Source organism: Desmodus rotundus, chromosome 2, assembly GCF_022682495.2.
Source record: "Desmodus rotundus isolate HL8 chromosome 2, HLdesRot8A.1, whole genome shotgun sequence".
NCBI lineage: Eukaryota > Metazoa > Chordata > Mammalia > Chiroptera > Phyllostomidae > Desmodus > Desmodus rotundus.
The window spans coordinates 60854672-60875499 of NC_071388.1; the positions used below are offsets into that span (position 1 = coordinate 60854672).

General features: G+C 35.3%; 1 protein-coding gene across 6 annotated transcripts in view; it reads left to right on the top strand.

The window, feature by feature from the left end:
• The window catches only part of NRIP1 (nuclear receptor interacting protein 1), a 92126-nt gene that overhangs the window by 37589 nt on the left and 33709 nt on the right, over nucleotides 1–20828 (top strand). For 3 of the 6 annotated variants that reach the window (XM_045200056.3, XM_053918265.2, XM_024566266.3), the window contains exon 3: nucleotides 8911–9034. The exons of the other annotated variants lie outside the window; for them this stretch is intronic. The gene's annotated coding sequence lies outside the window, so the exon portion shown is untranslated. The remainder of the gene's footprint in view (nucleotides 1–8910; nucleotides 9035–20828) is intronic. 6 annotated transcript variants of the gene reach the window in all.

The window sequence follows — 20828 nt, forward strand, 5'->3', positions numbered from 1 at the left end:
CTGCCTACTATTAACTTACTTTTTTCTTTTACTTACTTTTTCTTTTACTTACTTGATTAGTCTCATTGTATGTAATCAATCTGCCATATCTATTGTACCTCCTCCCCACCAAATTCTATTGGAGCTTCAAAGACCCTTCATGTGGAAGCCCTCCTCACCCTCCTCGGATACCTACATTGTACACCATGGTACATCTTTTTATGGGCACCCTCTTCTCCCTGCTCAGGCTTTGACACCCATTGTTGGACCACTGCTACGCAAAGTCCTGCTCAACCCACCTGCCCTTCCAGAGCTCGGACTGTGGCTCCCACACCACACTGTCCCCTCCTCTTCACCACACACCCCGCCTCTTTCTGCTCGGGCTGTAACACGCCTTATTAGGGATAACCTCTGTCCATTTTACCCATTTTTAATGTAAATGTTATAGTATACACACAACACACATTTCAGATACCAACATTTTTTCTTGCAGTGTGCTTTGTGATGTTACAATTTTTTCATTTTCCTTTGTTGTATTTGTTGATGAATGGAAGTTAATTAAAATGTAATCGAATTTATTCATCATATTCTTTATAGTTAGGCCTTCCCACATCTTAAGAAAACTTTTCCTACTCTCAATTTACAACAGTATTTGTTATATTTTACTTAAAAAATATTGACGATTTACCTCTCTACTTAAAACTTTAATCCCTCTGAAACTTATTTCATGTATTATACAATAGAGATTCCATTGTTTGTCTTCAAATGAATAACCAGTTGATCCAGCACTCTTGGATGACTCGTCCCTTCACCAGTGATCTGCGGTCAGCTTTTGTCAGATACCACTTTTCACGTGTGTGAAGGTCTTTTTCTGGCCAGCAGTCAGTTTGTCTCTTTCAGGAGCACTAACTTCCTTGGTGCAGCTTTGTAACAAGCCTCGGTGTCCACAGGCCGAGCTCCCTCATGTCTTCTGTTTTCTAGCTGCATGATTTGTCTGTTAGGGGCTTTTTATTCCATTACAACTTTTAGAATCATCTTATACACCTTGTGGATTTTGATTGGCTTTGCATTGAGTGTACTGGTTTAATTTGAGGAGAATTTTTGTTTTCTGATATTCAGTCTTTCTGTCATGAACATGGTATGTCATCCCACTTATTTAGGTTGTAGTTAATGTCTTTCCATATATTTTTCCATATAGAATTTGCAGAATTTGCAAGTTACTTTTACTCTTTACATATGTTTTATTGTTGGATATTTTTAAAGTATTGTTTTCTGTTTGTTCCTGGTGTATAAAAATAGTTGATTTTAAAGGTATTAGGGGGATAAATGGTAATGGAAAAAATACAATAAAAAATAAACTATTAAAAAAAAGAAATTGGATTTACATAGTGATTCTGTTACTGGCATATCTGGATCAACAGAATAGAGTCCAGACAAAGATAACATTTTAGATTAGTAGAGGAAGAATGAACCATTCAATAAAAGATATTAAAACAATCAAATCTTCATATAGGGGAAAAACAGTGAACCACATTTTTAAAAAAGTTGATTTTTAAGTGACTTATATTTAGCCACAATAATTGAATAAATATAAACCTATTCATATAAATGTGAGATATGCTCAAGAGCAAATAAATAAGATTAGAAGTCCAGGTTTTCCCCCTAAAATTATTTTGATATTTTAATAAGTACAAGGTAAAAAGTCATCTTTTTTTTACAGCTTTATTGAGATAGAATTCACATACAATAAAATCATCCATTTAAAAAGCATCCTTTATAGTCATGTAGGTATGCATCCATCACCACCTAATTTTGGACATTTTTTATGACCTAACAAAGAACCTCATACCCATTAGCACTCAGTTCCCATCCCATTCTTTAAGACTCATGGCCCTAGGCAGCTAACTTACTAAGTCTGCTTTCTGACTCCGGACTCACCTCTTCTAGGTATTTCACATAAATGGAATCATACAATATATGTTTATGGGTGTGTGTGTGTGCAACTGGTTTCCTTCATTTAGCATAATAATTCTTAAGGTCCATCTGAGTTGCAGCATGTATCAATACTTCATTCCTTTTTATGGTTAAATAATACTATTCCATTGTGTTGCATATGTCACATTTTGTTCATCCGTTTATGAGTCAGTGGGCACTTAGGTTGTTTGTAGTTTGGGCTGTTACGAGCATGAATCAACATACATTTTTGCGTGGATGTTAAGTTTCCATTTCCTTCCCTTTATACCTGCGACTAAGAATTTCTGAGTCCAATGGCAACTCTACGTTTAACTTTTTAAGGTACTGCCAAATTGTTTTCCTTAGTCATTGTACCATGTTACATTTCCACCAGCAGTGTGAGAGAGGTGAATTGTGATCTTATGTCTATTTTTGCATTCTCCAAAGAATAATTGTTATACATCTGGTTTATCTTAAATTATGATTATTTTAAAGAATGAGAGAAATGACAACTTATTTTACATCAGATTCATTTTAAAAATAGTTATGACTCTCCATTGAGCTTTTTTTTTATTTTTCACAGTCTTATTGAGGTATAATTTACATACTGTACAATTCACCCATTTTAAGTACTCAGTATGATGATTTTGAGTCAGCTTATTCAGATGTGCAGCCATCACCACAGTCCAGTGTTAGAACATTCTCATGTCTCTAAAGAATTCTTTTGTGCTCTTTGCAGTGAATTTCTGTTCCCTTCTCCTGTCCTTGGAGATGATCTGCTTTCCTTCCCTGTAACATTGGCTTTTCTAGACATTTTATATACAAATGGAGTCAGACAAATAGAGTATTTGTATCTGGCTTCTGTCACTAAGATTCATTCTTGTTGCGTGCATTTTTAGTTCATTATTTTTTTCTTTTTTGTTAACCACGTTATGCTTATCCCTCTACCCACTGATGGATATTTCGGTTGTTTCTAGTTTGGGGCTATTATGATTGATGCCTCTATGATCATTTGTTTTCATTTCTCTTGGTTAGATACCCAGGAGTGAAATTGCTAGGTCATATGGTTAAGTGTGTGTTTAACATTTTAAGAAACTGCCATACTCTTTTCCAAAGTGGAAAATATATGAGGGTTTCAGTTTCTCCCTGTCTTCCCCAACCTTTGAATTGTTTAATCTTTTTAAAAATGTTTATCTGTTTTAATGGAAGTGTAGTGGAATCCCATTGTGGTTTTATTTGCATTTCTGTTAGCAGGTCATGACATCTTTTTATGTGTTTGCTAAGCATTTAGGTATCTTTGGTGAAATGTCTTTAAATCTTTCTCCCACTTTTAATAATTGCTTTTCCATTTTATTTTTGAGTTCTAAAGTTTTGGTATCCTGGGTACCTTTTCTTTATCATGTATGTGATTTGCAAATCTTTCCTCTCATTCTAGGGCTTGTCTTTTATCTAAATAATGTCTTTCGAAGAAGTCAATGAAGTCAAGTTTTTTAAAATAATAAACTGTATTTTGTTGTTCATATTTAAGAAATCTTTCCCTAACCTAAGGTGACAAGGTTTTGTCTTTTTTTTTTCCTGTGCTGCCTTCCAGAAGTTTCGGGGTTTTTTCTTACAATTCAAACTAATAGACATTTTTAGTTATTATTTTTCTTTATTGTGAGAGAATGGTTTACATTTATTTATCTATTCATCTATTGATTTATTTTTTCATGTGAATATACAATTATTCCAGGACCGGTTACTAAAAACACTGTTCTTTAACCCATTGAACTATCATGACACATTTGTCAAAAATCAAATAACCATGAATGTGAGGGTTTATTCTGGGTTCTCTGTGCTGTTGCATCATCTATATGCCAGTACCATACTCTTTTGGTTATTACAGCTTTATAGTAAGCTTTGGAATTAGGTAGTTTAAGTCCTGTAACTTTAATCTTCTTTTTCACAACTATTCTGGGTATTCTAAGGCTTTATACTTCTGCATGTATCTTAGGATCAGGGTCTGCAAAAAAAAAGTACAATGAGATTTTGATAGGTCAGTTTGGGGAGAAGTGCTACCTTTACAATATTGAATCTTCCAGGCCATGAACATGGGATATACCTTTATTTAGATCTTCTTTAATTTCTTTTAACAGTGTTTTATAGATTTCAGTATGTGTTTTATACTTTTCTTAAATGTACTCTTAAGTCTTGTATTTTTTTGTTACTATTACAAGTAGAATTCTTTCATTTTTATTTTTGTGCTATTTTTAGTATATAGAAATAGTTAATTTTTGTATATGGATTTTGTATTCTTCAACTCTTCTAAATTTTCTTATTTTTTGTAACTTTTTTGTAAATTCCTTAGAATTACCTACATTGAAGATAATGTTGCCACAAGTAAAGATAGTTATAACTTCTTTTTCTTTTTTTATTATATTTATTGGGGTGACATTGGTTAATAAGATTATATAGGTTTCAAGTGTACATTTCTATGAGGCATGATCTGTGTACTGCATTGTGTGCCCACCACCCACAGTCAAATCATTTTTTATGGCAATACATTTGACCCCTTTACCCTTTACTATCCCCACTGACCCCCCTTCTCTCTGGTAACCAACAGATTATTGTCTGTGTCTGAGTTTTTGTTTATTTTTCTTGTTTGTTCATTTGTTGCTTTCAGTTTTATAGCCCACATATAAGTGAAATCACATGGTTCTTTTTCTGTTTGACTTATTTCACTTAGCATGATATTCTCAGGGTCCACCCATGTTGTCACAAATGGCGGTATTTTATCTTTTCTCATGGCTGAGTAGTAATCCATTGTACCACATATTTTTTATCCAGTCATTTATTGAAGGACACCAGTTGTTGCCCTCTCTTGGCCACCGTGAATAATGCTGCAGTGAACCTGATGGGTCATATATCTTTGTGAATAAATGTTTTCAAAGTTTTTGAGTATATACCCAGAATTGGGGTGAGCCATATGGTAACTCTGTATTCATGACATTGTGAGGAACCTCCATACTGTTTTCCATAGTGGCTGCCCCAGTTTACATTCCCACCAGCGGTAGCAAATGAGGGTTTCTTTTTCCCCACAGCCTTGCCAACACTTATTACTTGTCTTGTTGATAATAGCCATTCTCTTGTCAACAAGACAGTAGAACGTGAGGTGGTATCTTCTTGTGGTTCTGATTTGCATTTCCCTAATAGCTAGTGATGTTGAGCATCTTTTCATATACCTGTTGACTGTTCAGGTCCTCTGCCCATTTTTTATTGGATTGTTTGGTATTGAGTTATATGAGTTCTTCATACATTTTGGTTATTCAACCCTTGTCAGATCTGCTGTTTTCAAATATCTTCTCCCATAATTTTTTTTTCAATATATATGTCTTTATATTTCTTGCCTGATTGCAGTGGGTAGACTCTCTGGTATAGTGCTTAAATAGTAGTACAGCTGGAGTAGACATCCTTGCCTTTTTTCCAGTGTTAGCAGGGGAAGACAACTCAGTCTTTCACCATTAAGTATGGTGTTACTCATAAGCACTTATCTCAGAAAGGAAAAGTTCTTTTCACATTGACACAATCAATTAATGTAATATACACCTTATTAATGAATAAAGAATAAGAACCACATGAGTGTGTCAGTAGATGCAGATAAAGATATCAAGGACATAGAAAATGAACAAAATAAAGAGTTTAAACAAATTAAGATGTAGAGAGGAATCTACTTTACATAAAGTGATGAGGAAAAGCATCTCTCAGGAAATGGTATTTAAGCTGACACCATAAGCCCTAGTCCCAGCACTTGGGATTATACCTGTTTTGTTTACTTTGCAATTCCAACACCTCATATAGTGCACAATCCCTAAAATTTGTTTAACAAATGGATAGTTTAGTATCTTGCTTTCTAAACATCATTTTACCGTGTTTGTCATTACATGTTATTTGAAAACTTATATTTTAATGATTGCTGAATATTCCACAGTGTAATTATAACAAAGGTATTAAAACATTGTCTTATTCGTAGACATGCTTCTGTATTCACGATTCAAAACCCATCTGACATATTCTGTTTCATTGACTTGGATTTAAGGCTAGTTTACCTATTTATTAATATAAGGCTTTGTGAGTATTAATCAGTGAGAGTATTTTAAATTATCTTTTGCCAATATTTATTTAAATTTTTATTTTTCATGTGATCATACATTATGTTCAAAAGGGTTAAAACTGCTTTAATAGATAGACACCAACAATTAAAACAATTCTAGAATATGCAAAAGTAAGACACAAATTGTGGGCTCTGGATATTTTTAACTCTTCATCTGGAAAATGTAGACTTGAACTTTATGTACCATTGCTAAGCGTTTTGCACTGCCTGAACTGAGACTGCCATTTCGAGAACTCGGAAAAAGTCAGGGTTTGTGTTCCCGAGAACTGCCAAGGCCCCGTCTTTGTTTCAAGGAAAATGTGCCCGAATTTGAATTCTATTTTAAGTTCATAACTAGTTTTGTGATTTGGGGTAACCAGAACTTAGTTTTCTCACCTGTAAAATGGGGATGTGATAGCAGTCATCTCGCAGGGTTGTTGTACATGTCACGTTTGTGAAGCTTTAGCAGAGTGCCTGGCGATCTGGCTGGTCTCTCGTAGTCCTGGCAGCGTTCAGGGAGAGTAGTAGCTGTCAGTGTTCTTTATGCTCCTGACCAGTTTGACAGTGATGTTCCTATGAAGATGTCTATTTCTACGCTTGGCAAAAGTTGCTCATTTTCTTCACTGACTATGCCTTATTTGGATACTGTTTCCTATTTGCACACAGCACAGACCAAAAAAGATTTAGCCCAAAAGGTAGTATTTTAAAGTACTGTTACGTTAGAGCTTTTGACATCAACTTGTAGGTCACTATTTTCAGCATTCATAAATATAGTTATGGGTACTTTCTTTTTCCAACTTTAAAATAAAAGGTAATACCTTTAATTTTCAATTGCAATTGAAAAACTGAACAATCAAATTCTACTTGAATTTTCAGTGGTTTAGTAGGTAATGTCAAGAGGACAGTTTGGGTTGCCTTGTATATAATTTCTGAGATTGGGTACTGAGGATTTAGAAAATTCTCCGCATCCCTGGCACATTCTAATAGGAATATTAATGTGATTGCAAATATGGTTATTTGTAAGTTCACACATAAATCGCTCTTATAAATTACCAGGAAAAGTGACCTCTCCCTACTCCTCTTAGAATTCCTGTCAGAATTTATAGTCAAGGCCCAATTTGAGTCCAAGATCTACCAGTTGGGGGCATGATACATAACAGGCTCTACTCATTGTCTCTTTCCCTTCCAGAAAATGGGGTAACGTGTTCTCTGCTCATTGCACTGAGCTATGAAGATCAAATTAGGTCATGCATGAAAGCACTTTGTAACTGGTCAGGCATGTAGCTTACTACTCAGTGTTATTGCTCAGTTCACCCTGTCACACCTGCTCTGTTCTCACTACCATGCGGTAGGTTGTTGAGTGGGGTGACGTGGTAGCCCAGAACTCTGATGTGTACCGCCTCTGAGGGATGCTGCTTTTATAGTGCACTGAGGTGTGGACAGTTGATGGGCTGTTGCTAGTTTCATCCTTTATTTTGTTACATGTTTACTATAAAGAAACTAGAAAACTAGTAAACTAGTTTTTCTAAAACTAGAAACTAGTAAAAAGGAAAAATTAAAATTACCATTAAATGTAGAAATAATTGCTATAAATTCAGTTCTACTGGACTTAATGTTCTTTTCCTGTTTGATCACTTACTATGTAATAAGTTACATGGAATGATATACTATAATTATATATTTTATGGACACATTGGTATCCCACTATAATTTATTTAACTAGTTCTAAACTTTTCATTTTGCCATTTAATGTCTATTTAAAATTTTTTACATTAAAAATAATGCATATGATGACATTCTTATGGCTAAATATTTATACATATCCTTGTTTTTTTTTCACTAGGATAAATCCCTGTCTTGAAAATGCTACATAAAGGGGCATATAACATTTTAAGAAATTTGATTTTTTTTAAGCTTCATGGAGGTGTAATTGACATGTAATAAACTACACTAATTTACAGTTTGATAAGTTTTGACATATATGCACCTGTGAACCATCACCATAATTAAGATAATGCCCTTTTGTCCCCCACCCCCTTCCCTTCTCTTCTCACTTCTCCATCCCCACACAACCTCTGATCTGGTTTCTCTCCCTGTAGATTGATTTGCATTTTCTAAATTTTATGCAAATAGAGTCACTGTTGTGTTTCTTTTTTGTCTGGTTTCTTGCATTCAGGATAATTACTTTTGAAATTCATCCATGTTGTTTATATCAATAATGTATCCCTTTTTTGTTTCTGAGTGGTAAATATTCCATTGTATGGACATACCATACATAATTCATTCACCTAGTGATAGGCATTTGAATTGTTTTTAAATTTTGGCTATTAAAAATGAAGCTGCTTTGGACATTGGTATATAAGTCTTTCTGTGGACATGAGGCATTTGATATACATGATAAATTTTGTGCTGGAAAAGTTAAAGAGGTAGTATTTTCAAACAGAAAAAGCTTGATATGGAAAACTTTAGTTCCTGCTTTTTCTCTCTCGTTTTTTTGAAATATATTTTGGGGAGCATTTACAATTTTTAGATGTAATTTAATTCAATTAATTTGACAGAAATTTGAAATTAATGAAGGTTAGTAAATATAGCAGTTGTAAACCTTTTTTGTAATTTGTTTTCTTGAAGCACCTACTGTTGTCAAATTAATGTATTGTCTAGAAAGCAAGGATCTGTTCCTTTTAATGAATAATCTATACTTTATGAACAATCTGTATTTCTCTATCAAATGAATACTTCAGTATTGGACTTGATGAGGAAAAGGTACCAGGAATACATTAGAGAACTTTATAAAACATATTCCAGAATCTGGTGTGGAATAGATGACAAACACTTTTTCTCCTCTTAAGATGTACCCTAGACTGGAGGAAGAGAAGGAATCTGAAGACTCCAGATGACATCAGAGTTACTTTTCAACAGCCTTCTCGGTTTTCTTTCTCAGAAAGCAAAGACTCAAACCTTGGGAGACAGATGGTGAGAATATTTTTCCCGAGTTCTTAAGGCTTAATGATTGTGATTTTAATATATTTTAGACAATCTTAGAAAAGATTATAAAGTCATAAATTAGTTTATACTCACCAGCTTTGTATTTTCTGTTTTATCTGTGCAAATTATTTCACTAGGCAATGTTTTTTAAAAAGTGAGTGAGATACAATTCTATAGTTAAGGAGCTTACAGGGCAAGGATAAGTATAGATAAATAAATTTACTAAAACAGTAGAAAGAGGTTATATGCTAAAAATATTCTTGAGAATTCAAAGGTGTATATTACTTCTGGAGAGAAGGGTTGGGAATCTTGAAATAAATTGTATTTGTGTTGGTGGCACTTAATTTGTTTTTACCAAAAACCAGAGAAAAATAGTTAATGCAAAACCTGAAATAGCAATTTGATTTCAGATAAAAAGTTAATTATTGTTTTGAAGAAAAATAGAAGCATGTTTGGTTGTTGTTGGTTTATTATAGTCGTAAGCCAATGATTACTTTTTGAATTATATAAAATGGTTACTTTCTTACAAGGCAAATAGTATATTAGCATTTCAGAGAAATTTTAAAATAATCTGATTAACACAAGTAGGTAGGCAATACAACAAAGGACTGAGTGGTTAAATCTATTTGGATTAACACTCTTGTTTTTCAGTATGGCTACAGCCTGTAAAGAATTTGTCATATCTTAAGCTCTTGAACCTTATGCTGCTTTTGCCAGGGCAGAAGCAATCCAAGTAAACTGGGAAGAGATACAGTGATTGATTATTGTACTTACCATTAGTCGTGAAGAGTTCACTTTAATTTGCTAACTGAAAACTCTGGTCAGAAGAGAGATGGATAGCAGGTAGAATATCCTAAACTTCACAGTGTTTTAATGGACCATGATGTTTCAAAAGGAGACTTGGCAGGTGGGGGGGGTTTTTTGTTTTTTTTTTTACTATAGCCAGTCTGGTTGGCACAGTGGTAATACTCGTTTTTTCTGTACTATTCTGATTATATTCAGAACGCCTAGTGATGAAGTTTTTATTGTAATCATTCTTCTTCTTTTAATATTTTAATCACTGTGATTATCCTTTCTTGTAATTAGGCAAGAAAAACTTTAAAAACATATATATTAAATAAACCCAAAGTATTTGATTTTATAATTGTAAAATTATTTGGTTTCTAGTCATTCTTCACATATTCATATATTACTTTATTTTCTAAACTGAAATTTTAAAATTAATCCTTTTTATTTGTAAATATTAAGCATTCTTTCATTCAGTAATAGTTATGTGTTTATGACTGATTGACCAAAATCTCCTCGTATATTTGATGAAACACAGTTGATATTGAACCCCAATTTTCAACTTTTAATTTTGTTAAAATGAAAATTATAACCCCACATACTTTTGTTACCTGCACAACATAATTAGTTTTTGTGTTCTTAATTTGTCAACACCTTTGCTTTACCAAGTAGCCAGTGACCACTTTTGACTGTTGGATAAATCACACTGTACATGGCCAGCTGGTAAAGGTACATAGCAATAAGTTGTCCTTGAAAAATGAGCAAATTTAGATCTTTCACCCAGATAGAAAAGAAGATAGAGTATTGAGAATGTACAGTGAACAACTTTGAAAGCATGTAAAAATGAATTATTAGTGATTATATTATTTATATATGTTTAAAAATATTTTAAGATTTTTAAAAGTGTATGTTCTCTAAAAATATGTTCCTCTTCCCTTTGAATGAGGAACCCATGGTCACATAAGTTTGGAGAAGTTGAATCATGTAATGTATCCTTCATTAGGCCTTTCATCAGCCAGGAGATCGTCAGTCTCCAAAGGAATCTTGTCTGTGTGTCTCAGGAGGCTAGTATTTGATAGAATAGGGTTGAAGACGCTGAACTAATATATTTCATGAGGTTTTACTCTAGTTTGTCTGTCATACAACTACACTCTGAAAGTAGTCACATTATTATTTAAATACACTCATGTTTATCTGAATGAGAAGCCAGTTAGGATGATTAGGAAAAAAGGAAAAGATTTGATGAAATGAATATTGCAAACCATGTAAAGCATGAAGTGTTTATAAACCTTCTTAGCGTCTTAGGCCAGGTTTTCCTTACTCATTTGTTAGCTCCCTCTTTTGAAGAAATAGTCATCCCATATAACTAACAAAATAAAATTGCCCTTCCTTGTATTTTATAGGACCCCACGTACTTTCTACACTGTTTGTTTCAGAGTGTAACATTCATTAGCTAATTTAGGTAAATATTGATAATACAAAAAATGGTGAGTAACACAGGTAGAATTCGATGGCTGACTGTAAATCAGTTTAGCTTAAACACTTGAATATACTCATTTTCTCACAAAGTGGAGTTTTTAGTGTTTTAGCTCAGGATTTCTCACTGGGAAGAGTTCTTTTATTGTATATATTTTTTCTAGTTCAATTAAGTTGTTACAACTATTTCAACAGATGTCTTAAGTGTGAAAACTTTTATGTCAGATACAGAAGTATCTGTATGAAAAGGCAAAACTGGCAGCGTTCTCACAAATCGGTTTAACAGGTTGGTGGAGTGAGGCTAATCATCTACGTAGCCTTCCCAGACTTTATCAACACTCCTCAAAGTAATGTTTTTAATTGAAGAAATACCACTTTGAAAACGTGTTTAAACTACACGAAGTCTTCATTGAGAACATGGTACTAGTGAAACAGTCTAGATGTATCAAGAATCTTGGTAAATCATTTGAGTCGGAGTTAATGGCTGTAAACTAACTTGTCTATTTCATTGATGTTCCTGGTTTCATGGAAAACATCGGCAAGAAACTTTGGAAGCTTGGCTCAAATCGTTATTGTTAATTTCTAGCATTGTTCCCCAGCGCTCTTTAATTCTCTTTCGCATAACTGGCGTCTTGGTTCAGAGTTCGTTTCTAATCCGGAGTGTTTGTGCTGCTGAGCCTCTACTGTGTCCGCACCCCCCTCTCTCATAGACACCAGATTTTCCTAAAACTCCAGCTTGCTGGTGTTACTTTTCTGATCAGAATAACTCAGCAATCTCAATAGCATAATGACCATCAAAAAGTAATAGGCCTTCCTTAATCAATCCTAATTTACGGTTATAGTGGGAAACATTAATATAATTAACATTATTCTAAATTTGGTGTTTTTAAATAATTGATTTTTCTTGTCTTTTAATTAATACCTTAATTGATAGAACTAACAGCATTTTGGTGGGGGGAGGGCAGAGTTCCCCACTATACCAAGCCTCCGTATCAGATCAGGGTTTTTCTCTCCCAAGAAAGGATTCAAATAAAATAATTCAAATAATTTTGAAATGTGTTGCTGAAAGTGTCAGTTCACTTTTCTCTTCTTACACAGACCCTTGTCTTTTTTAACTTAAATTAACTGTGCTGCATTTGATATTCTCCTTGATAGTCTGCTACATTTACTTTTCAAACAAGTGGCCTGTGGTTTGTGCAACAATTACTGTGATTCTAACAGTTGAGCTAATTATGCATTTTATTTAGGTAATTAGAATTTCCCCGTTCTGGATTAGAGATGTGCTAGTAATTTTCAGACAGCATTTATTTCTTTATGTATTTTTGCGCCTGCTGGTAGCAAGATTGTTGCTAGTACAGTCCATACAGGCTTCCAGTGTAAAGCTCGCGTGTCCTGCTGTTGCCACTCCCCCACCCTCCGTCTTGCTGCTGGTTCCCCGAGCTTCTCAAAGGGTCAGTCATGAGGAACCAGTTTTTGTTTGTTTTCATTTTACTTTTTAAATAAATTACTTTCATTGTATTTTTAAAAGCTCCTATCTATAACAGATTGAAAATTATGAAAAAGAAATATAAACTATAAGTCCCAATCTTTTATCATTAAACTCAACAGACGTCAGATTACTTTGTCAAATTCTGTAAGTTTCTAATTACAATTTCTGAGGTTTGAGGGGTTTTTTGTTTTGTTTTGCCTTGTTTTTAGTAGATGACTTACTTTCAACTTTCTTCAGGGTACTACTGTGTGCTGCTGTGCTTGCCTGCTGCGGCTGATGTTCCTCCTCCTACCTGAGGGACACCTGTCAGCTCCTTTTCCAGCGGGCAAAGCCTTGATTGTTGCTCGGGTCGGTTTCCATGTCACCCATGAGGAGTGCCTTCACGAAGAAAAGTGTTCCCTGCCTTTTCACTTACCTTCTTCCCCAGAATTTGCCCTTCTGTGCCTTCTTCACTTTGTTCATGCCTTTTCTCACAGTATCTCACTGTGTTGATGATCTAATTTTTCCTGAGAGGATTCTGAGCTCTCGAAAGGCTAGTTTATCACCTAGTGATCTTCCCGTCTTCAGCTTTTAACACAAGATGGCTTTTTTCCTTCTCTATTGAACTTATTGGAGTGATACTGGTTACTAAAATTATATAGGTTTCAGGTGTACAATTCTATAACACATGACCTATATAAGGACGGCTTTTTAAATAAATATTCGTGGATTTGTTAATTCTGTGTGGTAAATTCATAGTAGTAGTGACTGTGCAGATATGGGAGATATTTCATATCCCTGTAGTCAGAGCCTACTCATCTTTTTAAAAATATCGGTTTTTTTCTTTTGCCTGGAGAGATATCTGCACAGAGTGTATTTATCTGGCATAGTTACAGTTTGAATTTTTGACAGTTAAAAACTGGAAATTTTGTTTGTTGCTAAAAATCAATATTGTATTTCTTGATGGTTTATTTCAGTAGACTAACAGCAGTTTTCAAACTTTTTGGTCTCAGGGCTCCTTTGTATTCTTAAGTTATCGAGGACCCAAGAGATCTTTTGTTTCTGGCAACCATATCAACTACTATTTATCATATTAGAAATTTTAAATGAAAAATTTGTAAGCACAAGAACACACAGGAATGTATTCCATCAGCCGTCAGTAGAGACACGTACCGGGCAGCCCCTGGACAGCTTCCCTCTACACTTCCGAGGGAAAGGGACAAAAAAGGAGACAACAGTTTAGTATTATGAAAATAGTCTTGACCTCATGTGCCTCCTGCGTAGGTCATGGGGACCTTGGAGGTCTATGGACCACACTTTGAGAACTACTACTTTACAGGAATGCACTTGTCTAATTACCAGTAGAACATTAATGTTTTAACCCAGCTCTTGTGTTTGTGGATTAGTAAATTGTTAGGTTTTTAAAACATCTACACAGCTTATCATATTACCTACTCTTCTATTAATGTCTAGACATAAAATGTGCTGCTGGGACTTGTTGCTGTTGTTGGCTGGGCAGCTATGAGACGGAGATGCTTACTCAAGGAGAAGTCATTTTATTTGTGGATACTTGTTGGTAAGGTCATTTCTCGTTGTGCCCTGTCAGTACCCTGGCTTTCAAGTGCTAGCCTTTTTAACGACTTACGAACCTCTCCATACTTCTCCTATGATGATTCTTCTTACTCCAGGGGGTTTGGAGGTCTGGTCATTTTCTTAACGAATTTTCAGAGTGAAGTTTATTTCTTCTGGGGAGCACGAGGTCTTCCCTTGGAAGTCTTTGCTGCTTCTCTCCTTTGTTTCACCTTCCCCTCCATTTACTTCAACCTGATCCCTGAGGCTGGCTCTCCTTTGCTGAGAGTACAGTCTGCTCTCTGGCAGATAGTTACTTGGACCTAGTGACTCCTGTTCTTTTTCATTCCCACCCTCTTACCTTGGCTGATACTCTGTTAAATTCTTTCTGAGGTCTTAGCAGGACAGTCAGTCTCTAGAGTATTTGATGACTCTCTTCAAATTGCATGAGTACTGGGTCTTCCCAGAGAGTTCTGGGAATGCATTGTGTACCTGTCAGTGGGAACGCCAAGACGGCTGCAGGTTCAGACTCTTCATTCACTGACACCTCAGTGTTGGTTTTACTCGTCACCTTTGTATTGTGTGCTGGTGTCATGGTGTGAGCTGTAATTTAGGAACTTACATTGCGAGTAATAAACTAGAAACCCAAAGCTAATCAAATCTTGAGCGTTTTTTTTATTTTTTAATTCTATGTTCTAACGTAGTAGGCACTCAAATAATGACTGAATTTATCTTTTTCTCATTAGTGTTTGTAGATGAAGATCTTAGCTCCAGCAACCACATTATGGTTTAAGCTGGACCTCTCTCTTGTAGCCAAGGGAAGTATGCCATCACACCATTCTGAAAAGGCACATGTTGCTGCCTTCCTAAGCAAAATCCTTACCTGATACTTAATGGAAGTTGGTATTTGAAATGCACAGAATTCAGATCTCTAACAGAATCTGATTCTGACTGTTCAATACCTCTATAGGAGTTCTTCGTTTTCTTGAAACTTTGTATGTTATGTCAACATAGTGTTTTACAGTTTTGAGATATAATGATCATGTTCATTATTTTTGATTTAATGAATTTGCTATTAAAAATACCGTATTTTTATAGCACTATTTTTATTGTACAAACTGCTTTTTAAATATTCAAACCAGTTTCACTGTTTTTCAGTTGTCTTTTTCTTCAACTCTCCTGTCCTTACCTTATTTTGCCTTTTTTTCTGCTGTGTACTAAATTGTCTCCATTTCTTCTCCCTTCTAAAGTCATCAACAGTTGTTTTTGTTTTTGTTTTTAACATGCATTTAATCATACCATTGCTTGTAAACCTCCCACTGCCTACCAGATAAGGCCAGCTCCTTGGCGTAGCCTTGATTCAAAGTCCTTGGTCCCACTTGCATTTCCAGCCTAATCTCTGGTCACATTGGACCACCCCCCTTCCTGGACCACACTGTCTCACCTGCCTGTGGGGACTACTTCTGCAGCCTCTCTGCTGCCCTTTCTCATTGATTGTGACCATCACTGACTGCCCTGTAGGGCACATACACATAGGTACTGAAAACTTAGTTACTGCCCACTCTGTTCCTGGAGCACTTCTCACAGACTCCTTCTGCATGGTGACTACAGAAGAAGTTCACGTTACTGTCACTCTCATGTGTTACCTACTTGCTAGGTAGTACTTTTAGTACTTTACTCTTTTCTTGTTCCATTCTGGAAAGCATATCTGAATTCAAGTGAGTAAAAATATGGTTGTTAGCAGCATAATCTTGAATTTACTTAGTTTTTCTAAAAGGGCATAATTTGCAATCTACCGGCCTTTAATAAATTCTTATACCTTATACTAAATAACTTTACAACACTGTTCGTGCCTATACCTGCTGATGACAAACTAACATGTAATAGGTGAAGATACACTGATTTTACAACTGTCTGCTCTCCCAGTTTATTTCTCAAGAGCTATAGCTACTAAATTAAACTTTGCGAGCATCGCCAGGGAATACTCACACTCTCTGCTGGCATTAATCCCCATCTTTGGGCCCCGCATTGGAAACAGTACAGCACAGTAACAAAACGTCCTGCTGATCTCTTATAACACGATCTTGCTCCACTTAATGTTCACTTTCACTATTGTGACTCTTTCCCCCTCTTAACGGTATATCCATCAAGTTAGGAATAAGGCATTGACTAAACATGAGGTACAATTTACCTGTTATAATTTTAGTGAACTGTGTAATATGTCTGAAGTTTGTGACTTAATAGGCTAAAAGCTATTTTAAAAATTCGAGAGCTTGATGTTGATGGAAACATTCTTTATCTTAACCTATTACTGTCCTGCAAATCTAAAAGATAACAAATAGAGCCTTAGGATTTACATTCACTACACTAAAATATGGTCAAGAAAAAAGTCTGCCTGATTTCTTTAATAAGCACAATGGGAAGGTTTAGTTTTGAGGACGAATAGCGGCCCCATTTTCTGTGATTGCTTGTTTACATAATTTGTTATGAAAGAATGCTTCTAGGTAAACTATCTCTCCAGAATGCTTGTGATTTGTTCTGTTCTGCTTGGGAAGGGTTAAGAGGAGACAGCATCCTGTCAAAGACCTTGTTTTTAATTTTGCTTCTCTCACTGGCACAGATCCTGCTAGGAGCAGCCCAGATTAGTTCAGAAAACCTTTGAAGAGATTTAAGATGTCCTTCAGCCAGTTTGAAGGTTTTTGTCTTGCAAATCCAGTACAAGGGCGCCTGCAGGCATCTCGACCCTTGCTGTGCTGCTGATGCAGCTCAAGGTCACACTAACCCGCCCTGTGACATTCAACAACAAAAAAAATTATGCGGTGAAACTGCTTCAGCATTCAGCCAACCAACAACTTCCTTTAGTGAGGAACTGGAAAGAAGTCTTTTTCCCCCCCTTTTTTTCTTTTTTTGGGGACTCTGTGAATTTTTGCTGTAGGAAATAATCCTGGATTTCTGGTGTATGTGATGACAAGGTCATTTCTTAATTAGAACACATGTAAAGAACAAAGCTAAATGGCTTCAAAACAGCTTTGTAGTTGATGGAGAGGATTTAAATTATTTAAAGAGATAGTCACCCATGTATGATGGAAGCTGAATTCTGAAGGCATTAACTCCTTCATTTCTGTCTACTTGCTGTTTCTTTCTTTGAATTCCTTATGTATGACTTTAGAAGGTTGGCTTCTAAATTTAAGAAAATTTATAAATGCCCATTTTTTAAAAGGGTGAAACATTATTTATAAATCAAATTCTCAGATAAACTTTTAATAACATTTTCTCCCCATAATATTTATCTCCTAGAAATTTTATCAAATGGCTTGACTGGAAACTAGGAATTATAAACTTTTCCCTCTCGTAATTGTAATTTACTTAAAATGTGTTGGAGGAAAATGAGTAAAGTGCTTCTTTACTTCCTCTCCTCCTCACTTTTATCCTTTTGTGACTTAGAATTCTAGTTTAGCAATTTGCCCCAGTTTCTTTAGAAATTTACCACATGTCATTCAGGTTTCTCAACTCAGAGAAACGGTATTGAAAAACACATGCTTTTTTTTTTAGGGAAAAATGTAAATGTATTTTAAAATGGACTTTAATTTAAGAAAGTTGTTTCTGAACATATGTAACTTTGTTAAGGCACAAGGAAACCATGTCCGTAAACACTGAACACCCGTACTGGGTTATTTCTCCTCTGCGGAGCGAGTTTCCCCATGTTGTTCCTCTGGTGCCTCTCTTAGATTAACCACCAAAGGCATTAGTTGGACTGAGTCCAAGTGAGCTGGCTTTTCTATGCTTGAGACAGTGCATATCACCTCTGTAGGATTAACAGAATAAGAGAGTAATTTTATAGTTAATAGTTTATATATACAGGGTCTGGCACAAATAACGCCCCCATTTATTACAAAATCATAAGCATGTAATTCTGTAACATAATATCACAGTCAAACACACCATATGACATTTTAAGTGAAATGTTCAAATTAAAACTATAAATTATTATACCCATATTCTTACCCTACCAACCACACTCAGGCAGGGGTGACTTCTGCAGACCCTGTATATCAATGTGAAAACACACACTGCAGTTATTTCTGGGTACACAGAATCACGTGTAGATAATTATGGTATTAACAGTTTTCTCAGAATTCATATCTAGTTGCTTTCTTTAAAAGATGTTTCCCTTACGTGTGAGTAAAGTAGATTCAGAGCAAGTACTCTATGAAGGTAGATAATATTTTCAATGTGATTATTTGAACTTATACTTTGAATTTTTGCGGCCCACTTAAATTTTGTGGGATAACAGCATGGAGTACATAAGAACAATTTAGAATTAAATAGACTTATTAGTCTGAAGGATTTTCCTCCTATCAAGGAACAATTTGTTTGGGTTTCCGTGAAAAGTAAAAAGATATGTATGCTTTCCGTTGTGGGTATTTTAAGGGATTTTAGGTTTGCAAAAAGAAAATGCTGGAGGGGAAATCTGTTTGCAAGGCACTGGATGGTGTGATTTTGTACGTCCCTGCCCTTGCCTGCAGTCTGGTGTGCCCTTATGTCGTGTATGACCCAAGCTCACCTGCTAGTAATTTCCAATTTACTGTCCTAATTCATCGATTTGTTATCACTAATTGTTCTTCATTTACTTCTGTGTAGTTTCCAGTACCTAAAGGGTTGAAAGGTTGTTGTAATTGGCACCCACAGCTGCTCTTTCTTTTGACAGGGGATAATTTTGCAGCCTATGCTTTGTGTGACAGCTGCCTAATTGGGCATTCTCCCCTTGTAGCAAGCCTGCCTCCTCCAGCCTCCCTGCTGACAAATGGTGGTGGATTATAGATGAGGACATGCTGACCCATTCGACCTTGCTGAGACAGCGGGGAGGGGCCTCCTGCTACTTGAGGGAAGCTTTAGGTCATTTAGAGGACAAGGTCATGAGCCAGGTGGGGAAATGACATGATATCACATGGCAGTAGCCTGATGACATGGTCAGTGTGTCAAGGACAAAAGCATCAGTATCGATTAAACATTATTGCAATACTTTAGTGAAGGCCCTAGTATTTCTTACTTGTTTCTGCTTTTTTTTTTTTTAATGAAAGAGTACAGAATAAGACATTTATTTTAGCAGTGTTAAAGCATTTGCGTACATAAAAATAGAGCTGGTTTAGAAAACTTCCTCATAAGTTTCTCCAGTTATCTAGAGTATTTTGTTCGTAATTATTGCTGAATTTGCAGCCCCTTGACTCTCAGTACTGTTCAAGAGTTATTTGAAAATAAAGGCAGGCCAATTAAAATGAGGTAAAAAGTGCTGTTAAAAAATATTTAACAATGCCTGTCATCACTCTACTCAATGATTGGCATACCTTTTCATATTTTGAATAAAAGAAAAATAAGCCAAGTGAAAATACTTAATTGAAAGGAACCTCAAAACTCTATACTTATGCAATTCAGTGTATCATAGTGCTACTATAACTATAGAGTATTAAAGATGTTTTTAAAATAATTTTCAAGACCTGAAAATATTTTTAAATAGCTTGGGGTTATACTATTTAATGTAAAATCTTCAAGATAAATGAAAGTCTTTTGGACATCTTTTCATTATTGACAATGTACCTGCTATTCTTGAAGAAGCAGACTTGAGCTGTTACAATTACATTACCTTTTTAAGTGCAAAATCTTAAGAATCTTTGCTGAGTCTGTTAACCTTATTTTAATACTTGAAACTATAAATCCATGTAAATTCTGTTGGGTAGTGTAATTTAGAAAAATGCTGTGTTTTAAAAACAGTAAATAGTTTAATGCACAGAATACTGATCATCATTCTAGTTTCTGGAAAAAATATAATTGTTGTTGGGTACTGTTGGATCTAAGCCCGCAGTTCAACAGGAGATAATTTTTTTTTCCTGAGATTTAAAAAAACAAAAACAAAAAATCTAAAAAAAAAAAAACAAACCTGTCAGTAAAATGTAGTAAATTAGTTCACTGAAGTAGACACATCTGTATTTTCATGGAACATGCATGGTGAGTGTGTGTGTATGTGTGCCTGTTTAATTTTGACCCTGCTGTGTATGTATTAGCTTCTCTCAAACCCTGACTCAAGCGTGGTGGAGGTTTAATCCTATGCCCTTGTACACGTAGACTTGATTAGTAGTTGTGGTTATCTCAGCAGAAGACATACCGCCCTCCTCCTTGTATTGGTCGGGACCTGGGCATTGGGGAGTCAAGGCAAAGGAGAAAGAAAAGAGATTTTGCATTAGTATTCCATGAAAGCCTTACTGTCTGCAGAACAAATTGATTGCTCCGGTGTACCTGTGATTGGCACCACTGCTGTGAAAGAAAGGTAGGGTTGTAATCTGTTTTATTGTATTACATATCGTGACACTCCAGGAATATTTAACATGTGCTCTTTCTATGGCACGTGCTATAGGTAAAGAAAAAGGATATAAATGAATGGAAAGTAAGCGAGAGCAGTGGGCTACGGCTTTATTTACTTCAGTCCAT